The sequence below is a fragment of the Globicephala melas genome, chromosome 3, assembly GCF_963455315.2.
Source record: "Globicephala melas chromosome 3, mGloMel1.2, whole genome shotgun sequence".
NCBI classification, from domain to species: domain Eukaryota; kingdom Metazoa; phylum Chordata; class Mammalia; order Artiodactyla; family Delphinidae; genus Globicephala; species Globicephala melas.
The window spans coordinates 150,233,456-150,242,166 of NC_083316.1; the positions used below are offsets into that span (position 1 = coordinate 150,233,456).

The 8,711-nt window shown below is 51.9% G+C and overlaps 1 pseudogene; it reads right to left on the minus strand.

Annotated features, from left to right (window-relative positions):
• Window positions 1-242: 242 nt before the first annotated feature.
• Window positions 243-348, minus strand: LOC132597160 (U2 spliceosomal RNA; annotated as a pseudogene).
• Window positions 349-8,711: the final 8,363 nt, after the last annotated feature.

Sequence of the window (8,711 nt, forward strand, 5' to 3'; positions counted from 1 at the left end):
GCAAGGCACGCAAAGTCCAGCAACAGCTGAAAGTTAAAACCATGGGATCAACCTTTTATTTCTAGCCAGACGAGTGAGAAAGTGGGGGGCTTGGATGTTGAGGAGTGAGGGGGTCATCCCCATTGGTCTTTTTCTCCCCAGTTACCACATCTCCCCTGCAACCTCAGTGATGGCAGAGGCCTTCACTGAGAAATGGCCTGTGTCTCTGGACAAAGGAACAGGTTAAGAGGCTCCTATTGTCTGAAGAGTGTGGGGGCATGCCCGTTATTTTCCTTTCTTTTCTCTTGCTATTTAAATTGACAAGAACAGATACTACACTTGATCTTAGCCGAAAGGCTGAGATGAAATAGACAAAATAAACTTTAAGCTAAAATTACTGTCAAGTATAAATTTTACTAATATAGTAATTCCAAAGGACCAAAGAGCAGGGCAGTGGCTTTATTGAGAACCCAGGATTTCCGAGTGTCCACCGTGCTCAGTCACTTTTAAATCATCAGCACAGCCCTATAATTCAGAGATTTAGGTGAAGTGACTTGCCCAGGGTCACACAGCTAAGTGAGAGTCTTCTGGGACCAACAGTAACTTTTGCAAAGGCGTCTCTTGCTATACTTAATCACTGCCACCATCTGACACTCACATTCTTTCTTTTTATACTATTCTGTTTCCTTGGGTCAAAGAATCCGACCCCTGAATTAAGGTTAAATAGGAATTAGTTGCAGATCAAAAGCCAAAATCGCTTCAAGATATTCTTTTAATTCCCCCAAGTAATGCCTTTAGTCACAAAAATATAGAACAATATAGAAAATTACAAGTGACCTTAGTGTTCACAGGCAAGCACTAATACATTTTAATGTACCATGATCATATTAAAATAGAAATAACTATGAAACATTTTCTGCGGAGAAGCAGCCCCTGCGGCAGGCAGCAGAAAGGGACAGGAAGGCTGCATGGTGCCCAGGCCCCCAATGGCCTAGGTCTCACCCTGCAGCTCACTGCTGATGCGCCGGAACACTGCTTCCTTCTCGGAGTCTAGGTCTTCAGCGGCAACAGGGAAACCCAGCTCAGGGCCTGGGGGCAGCCTCAGAGGCTCCCCTTGCCGGTGCGGCAGCAGAGGAATCCTGCGTTTTCGGGGCCTGGGACTGTCAGATGTGCGGGAGCCGTTCCTTCAGGGCCCTTTCTGCCCTCTTGTTGCCTCTACATCTTTGTCAGGCTGGCTTTTCCTCTGGGAAACCACCGGAGCTGCAGAGGGCGACGGAGGGCCCTCCTTGCTCCCTTTCTTTGCAGACTTTTGGAGCAGCCCTTCCGGTATGGCGGGACTCCTCCTTCTCTTCACTGGTAGGAAACCTCAGGTGGAGATATATGAGTTCATGATGGCGTTTCTTTGGGGGCAGGAGCTCATACAAGCGATCTGCGGTCTCCTGGTGGATCTGTCTTCTGCCCTCTTGGCGTGGAGGTCTCTCTGTAGAGGTCCAGGCCTGGGCACGAAGAAAGAGCCCCCCAGGGGCCTAAATGCAGATCGTGCGCCCCCGGTGTCATCGGGGCCGCTTCTCTGGTCTTCGTTCCTCCCTGTGACTGTGGGGACTTCCTCCTGCTTGGCCATCCCTTGCCCGCTCTCTCCCAGGGCCCTCAACACCGTCTTCTCTGTGCTGTAGTTCGGGACACAGCTGGGTGTCGTGGCCGGCACTGGCTGCCCCCGTGCCACACTGAGAGTGACTGTGTCCACTGCGGACACTGAGCTGCGGGACGTCGTGGAGGTGCGAGCACCCATCACTGCCTTCTTCCGATGGCCTCGCCTGCAGATGGAGATAAGGATCCCCAGAAAGGAGCGCAGGGTCTGCGGTACGGTAGAATGGGGTCTCAGAGACTCTGTGGCAAAGCGAAGATGCAGAGTCACTGGACACTTGTGGGCCGGCCTGCGAGTGGATAGCCGGCCATAGACAGCTGGGTTACCCGGGCCGGCCATGGGAAGTCGGTGGGAGCGGGGAGCGGGCTGGGGGCAGCCGAAACCTCCTGGCAGGTGCTGGTCCCCCAGTGCCCGGGGCGGGGGTGAGGGGCAGGGCCTACCTAAGTAACTGACCCTAGAGAACTTGGGTGAGGTCGGTCCTTGGATAGAGAGCTGGGCTCCGAGCACTCTCCTTCAGCTGCCAACTCGGCCAAAAGCGGAGTGCGCTCTCTTTGGTCTGTTGCTGGGATGCAGCTCTGGAACCTGTGAGCGAACAATGGGCATGCGTTGGCGGGGCGCAAAAGTTTAGGGAGGGGTGGCGCATGCGCAGAGTACACGTCAGGCCCTGGGGCGCACAGGTGAGGATGCGCGCCCCTGGACCGTCTAGCGCTTCTGAATCTACCCGGGGGTCTGAGGGCTGGAGGTGTTTGCCTTGAGGGTGATGAGCTTCTTGGCAGGGCAGCTGCCCCTTCTCCCCCGGCCGGCTCTAACTGGACAGGATGGGTCCCCGGCCACCAGAGCAGGAAAGCTGGAGAGCAGGGTACCTGGCTCAGCAGCCGCCGCCCGAGGTGGCAGATTTGGCATCAGCGCCTGTGCGTCCGCCTGCCCTCCCACCTGGTAACATTGGAGGAGAGAGCCGCTAAGAACAGTAGTGCAAAAAAAAAAAAAACCAAAAACAAACAAACAAAAAACCCCAGAAGTGCCCAAGCCAATCAGATCCTGCTGGGGTGACAACTGAAGGGGCAGGCAGGGCGGGCTGGGAGGGACATATATACCAGGTCCAAACCCAGAAAGATCTGAAATGCACGAGTCAGAATGTAAGTCCAGAATCATCCTTGGGCTTTGGGCTGAGCTGGAAGTATAGCCAAACTCTTCAAGGTCTCCAGCTCCACCTGCAGTTTCTGCCTGACTGGGACATTGCCCCAGAGTGGGGTTAAGTTTAAGGAGTCTTAGTTCCCCTACCAGGGACTGAACCCGGGGCCCCAGCAGTGAAAGTGCTGAGTCCTAACCACTGGACCGCCAGGGAATTCCCTGTATATGTATGAAAAAAGGATACCACAGTCTCAGAGGGTGGCGTTGACGTCATACAAAGGTGACACGTATGACAGCTATAACAAAGAGTGGAAGGTAAAAGAATCTATATGGATGTAAGCCTTCTGAATTTTATTTAATTGGTAAAATATTAACTCTAGACTGTGAAACAATACATATACATAGTGTTATTCCAAGAACAATTAAAAAATGACAAACTCAAGAAAATTGGATAACCTCAATAGTCCTATATTTAGGAATTGTGGACAAGATAGCTAAAACATTCACATATGTGTTTTGTGAAAAGTTTTTCTCTTGGTTAATTGCCTAGGAGTGGGTTTTTGGGTCATATGGTAAGTATGGCCCTCTCAGCCAGCCCTGGCCACCACTTCAGGTGTCACCCCAGCAGGATCTGGATGGTGTGGGCACTTCCGTTCTTAGCAACTCCCCTCCAGTGCCGCCAGGGGAAAGGGCAGGAGGACGCAGAGGCGCTGCTGCCAAAGCTGCCGCCTCTTGTGGGAGCTGCACAGCCAGCAACCTTGCTCCACTTTGCTGGGCGGGGATCCCGTCCAGTACAGTTGGTTTCCCCGACAGCACTGGGGCGCGGCCAGGGGAGAAGGGCCAGCTGTCCTGCCAAGAAGCTCATCACCCTCAAGGCAAACACCTCCAGCCCTCAGACCCCCGGGAGATTCAGAAGCGCTAGACGGTCCAGGGGCGCGCATCCTCACCTGTGCGCCCCAGGGCCTGACGTGTACTCTGCGCATGCGCCACCCCTCCCTAAACTTTTGCGCCCCGCCAATGCATGCCCATTGTTCGCTCACAGGTTTCAGAGTATAAAAAGGCAACAGGCCAAAGAGAGCGCACTCCGCTTTTGGCCGAGTTGGCAGCTGAAGGAGAGTGCTCGGAGCCCAGCTCTCTATCCAAGGACCGACCTCACCCAAGTTCTCTAGGGGCAGTTACTTAGGTAGGCCCTGCCCCTCACCCTCGTCCCGGGCACTGGGGGACCAGCACCTGCCAGGAGGGCTCGGCTGCCCCCAGCCCGCTCCCCGCTCCCACCGACTTCCCGTGGCCGGCCCGGGTAACCCAGCTGTCTATGGCCGGCTATCCACTCGCAGGCCGGCCCACAAGTGTCCAGTGACTCTGCCATCTGCGCTTTGCCACAGAGTCTCTGAGACCCCATTCTACCATCCCGCAGACGCTGCACTCCTTATGGGGATCCTTATCTCCATGTACAGGCGAGGCCATCGGAAGAAGGCAGTGATGGGTGCTCGCACCTCCACGACGTCCCGCAGCTCAGTGTCCGCAGTGGACACAGTCACTCTCAGTGTGGCACGGGGGCAGCCAGTGCCGGCCACGACACCCAGCTGTGTCCTGAACTACAGCACAGAGAAGACGGTGTTGAGGGCCCTGGGAGAGAGCGGGCAAGGGATGGCCAAGCAGGAGGAAGTCCCCACAGTCACAGGGAAGAACGATGACCAGAGAAGCCCCAATGACACCGGGGGCGCACGATCTGCATTTAGGCCCCTGGGGGGCTCTTTCTTCGTGCCCAGGCCTGGACCTCTACAGAGAGACCTCCACGCCAAGTGGGCAGAGGACAGATCTGCCAGGAAAAAACAGACCTCTTGTATGAGCTCCTGCCCCCAAAGAAACGCCATCACGAGCTCATATAGCTCCACCCGAGGTTTCCTGCCAGTGGAAAGAAGGAGGGGTCCCGCCATACCGCAAGGGCTGCCCCAGAAGTCTGCAAAGACAGGGCGCGAGGAGGGCCCTCCATCGCCCTCTGCAGCTCCGGTGGTTTACCAGAGGAAAAGCCAGCCTGACAAAAATGCAGAGGCAGCAAGGGGGCAGAAAGGGCCCTGGAGGAAGGGCTCCTGCACATCTGACAGTCCCAGGCCCCGAAAACGCAGGATTCCTCTGCTGCCGCACAGGCGAGGGGAGCCTCTGAGGCTGCCTCCAGCCCCTGAGCCGGGTTTCCGGGTCACCGCCGAAGACTTAGACTCAGAGAAGGAAGCAGTGTTCCGGCGCATCAACAGAGCGCTGCGGGGTGAGACCTATGCCATCGGGGACCTCGGCAGCTCTCCCCAGCATAGGCAACGGAAAGCCCCAGCCTTTGCCTCTGCTCCAGGCCCCCCAGCTTCGAGCGACCCCGCACAAGCATCTTCTGGGTGTTCATCATCCAGAAATTCCAACGTGGGCACCCATGCCAGCACACAGCTGGGTTTTGGGAGCAGAGCGGCTGCCCTAGATCTGAGCTGCATGTTTGCAGCTCTCAGCGTGACATCGAGAAAGAGGGGGCCCCCGAGCACCACACACAGCAATGGGGGCAGCGTGGGCCTGAACTCCTGGGACCCTCCTCACCAGAGCCACCCCATGGTGACCACGGGACCCAGCCCTAAGAAGAAGCCTGGGTTTGGAGGCACTACTGCCCCCATCTTAATGCACTTCCCTGGGGGCCCTGATTGGCAGCAGCGAGGAACCACCGCCTGTGGCAGCTCTCCCCAGCAGAGGAAACGGAAAGCCCCAGCCTTTGCCTCTGCTCCAGGCCCCCCAGCTTCGGGCGGCCCCGCACAAGCATCTTCTGGGTGTTCATCATCCAGAAATTCCACCGTGGGCACCCATGCCAGCACACAGCTGGGTTTTGGGAGCAGAGCGGCTGCCCTAGATGATCTGAGCTGCATGTTTGCAGCTCTCAGAGTGACATCAAGAAAGAGGGGGCCCCCGAGCACCACACACAGCAATGGGGGCAGCATGGGCCTGAACTCCTGGGGCCCTCCTCACCAGAGCCACCCCATGGTGACCACGGGACCCAGCCCTAAGAAGAAGCCTAGGTTTGGAGGCACTACTGCCCCCATCTTACATCACATCCCTGGGGGCGCACCCAGGCAGGGCCCCCCTACTTCCAGCAGAGGGCGCAGCCCATGCCCAGCCAAGGCTGACTTTAGGGGTGTGTCGGTTCCGGCCTCTACTCCTATCAGCCTCAGCTCCGCAGTGGGCACAGCAAGGTGCAGCCTTGCTCTTAGGGCCCCCTCATCACCTGCCCAGGGCGTGGCTGGACAAAAAACCACTGGGCCATCGACCAAGTCATTCTCCTCCAGGTCTCGATTCATTACCTTGGGGTTTAAGAGGAGGAAGTTGGCCTGAGCCAATAACTTTGGGGCGAGGCCATCAGTGTCCACCTCCTCCCAGGCTGGGCCTCGTGTGGACCCTGTTTCGATGTGAAACTTATAATAAAGCTTTGTTCTTGTTCTTTTGCATAATCCTCACGTGTCTGTGATCTGTAGATCAAGTGTGGAAAAGCACTGGCTTGTATGAGTGGTAACATGGAAAGCCAGACCTGTTTACAGTTTCCTGTGACCCTGCTCATGGGTTGTGAAGAGTAGCACAACAAGATGGCTACAAGGGCCCTATATTAAAAGTGTGTTTTGAGTTTAAACGATGCAGCCCGGAATAAAATGGGCCCAGAGGGAGGGGTAAACAGGGAGGGTCATCCTTGTCTGTTGTAATTGCTACTTCCCACCCACCTCTCTGGCCTGGAGGGGGCTGGGTCATCCCGAGCACACACCAGCCGCCCATACTCTACACGTTTAGTATTTTCTAATGTAGCAGTTTCTTTGACTTTTTTTGTTTTGCTTTAATAGGTCTTAGGCAAATCATTTACATGCACATCTCACTCGGAGAGTATATGTCCATACAACCTAAAGCAATCTACAGATCCAGTGCAATCCCTATCAAAATTCCCATGACATTTTTTACATAAATAGGAAAAACAATCCTGAAATTCGTATGGAACTGCAATAGACTTCAATAGCCACAGCAATCCTGAGAAAGAAGAACAAAGCTGGAGGCAACACTTTTCCTGATTTCAAATTATACTACAAAGCTAGAGTAATCAAAATAGTATGGTACTGGCATGAAAACAGACACATACACCAATGCAACAGAATCAAGAGCCGAGAAATAAATCCACACACATACAGGCAACTAATTGACAGGGATCCAAGAATACTCAACAGGGAAAAGATAGTCTCTTCAGTAAATGGTGTTGGCAAAACTGGATACCCACATGCAAAACAAAGAAAGTGGACCCCTATCTTACACCATTTGTAAAAATTAACTTGAAATGGATTAAAGACTTAAATGTAAGACCTGAAAGTGTAAAACTCCTAGAAGAGAACATAAAGAGAAAGCTCCTTAACATTGGTCTTGGTGATGATTTTTTGGATATGACAACAAAACCACAAGCAACAAAAACAAAAAGCAACCAATGGGACTACATCAAACTAAAAAGCTCCTGGAGAGCAAAAGAAACAATCAACAAAATGAAAAGGCAACCCAGGAATGGGAAAAAATATTTGCAAACCACATGTATGATAAGAGGTTAATATCCAAAATCTATAAGGAATTCAAACAACTCCATAGCAAAAAACAAACAAACAAAAACAAATAATCTGATTCTAAAATAGGCAAAGCAGGGGACTTCCCTGGTGGTCCAGTGGTTAAGACTCCACACTTCCACTGCAGGGGGCATGGGTTTGATCCCTGGTCAGGGAATTAAGGCCCGCATGTCATGCAGTGTGTGTAAAAAAATAAAATAAAATAGGCAAAGCAAGACTAGGAAACAACTAAGTGTCCAACAGGTGAATGGATAAAGAAAATGTGACATATAGATATAGATAGATAGATAGATAGATAGATATAGATAGATATAACTAGATAGATAGATAGATAGATATAGATAGATAGATGATAGATGATAGATAGATAGATAGATAGATAGATAGATAGAGAATGGAATTTTATTCAGCCACATGAAAAGAAGGAAATCTGCCATTTGTGACAACACAGACAGACCTTGAGGGCATTATGCTAAGTGCATTAAGTCAGAGGGCGAAACATAAATACTGTATGAGATCACTTATATGTGGAATCTTTTAAAAAAAAGAAGAAACAACTCACAGATACATAGAATAGACTGGTTGCCAGAGGTGGGAGGTGGATGAAATAGCTGAAAGTGGTCCAAAGGTACAAACTTCAAGTTATAAGATAAATAAGTCCTGGGGATGTCATGTATAGTGTAGTGACTATAGCTAACAATATTGTTGTGCATTTGAAAGTTGCTAAGAGAGTAGATCTTAAAAGCTCTCATCACAAGAAAAAAATAATTTGTTACTGTGAGTGGTGATGTATGAAAAGCCATGGAAGAAGCTTAAATGCATATTGCTAGTTGAAAGAAACCGGTCTGAAAAGACTACACACTGGATGATCCCAACCATATGACATTCTGGGAATGGCAAAACTATGAAAACAAGAGGACATGTGGCCCCAGTGGACACCACTGTCTCTCCTTTCAGGAGCCTCCAGGTGCTGGAGACCTTCCCTCCTGAGATCCAGGTCTTCATGAAGGACTCCAGTGGCCAGGGCAAGCCTTACACATTGACCCTGATGACTCCATCCACGACTTGAAAGAGAAGGTTGAAGAGGCTGGAGGACCTTACATGGAGGGTCCCGGGGCCAGAAACTGTGGAATCAATAGCTTCTCAGATTGCACATCAAGGATTGTGACACCATCATGCTCGTTAAGAGAGGCCCCACATCCCCACGAGTGCCAAGATCAGGCTGTTCATTTTGTAGACTTCTATGGTCATGTCCCCCTAGCTCACCCCTTTCTACCCAGACCACTGTGCTCTTTCTGAAGCATAAATAGAAACAGAATCCCCCCCTGCTTAAAATTCTCCAA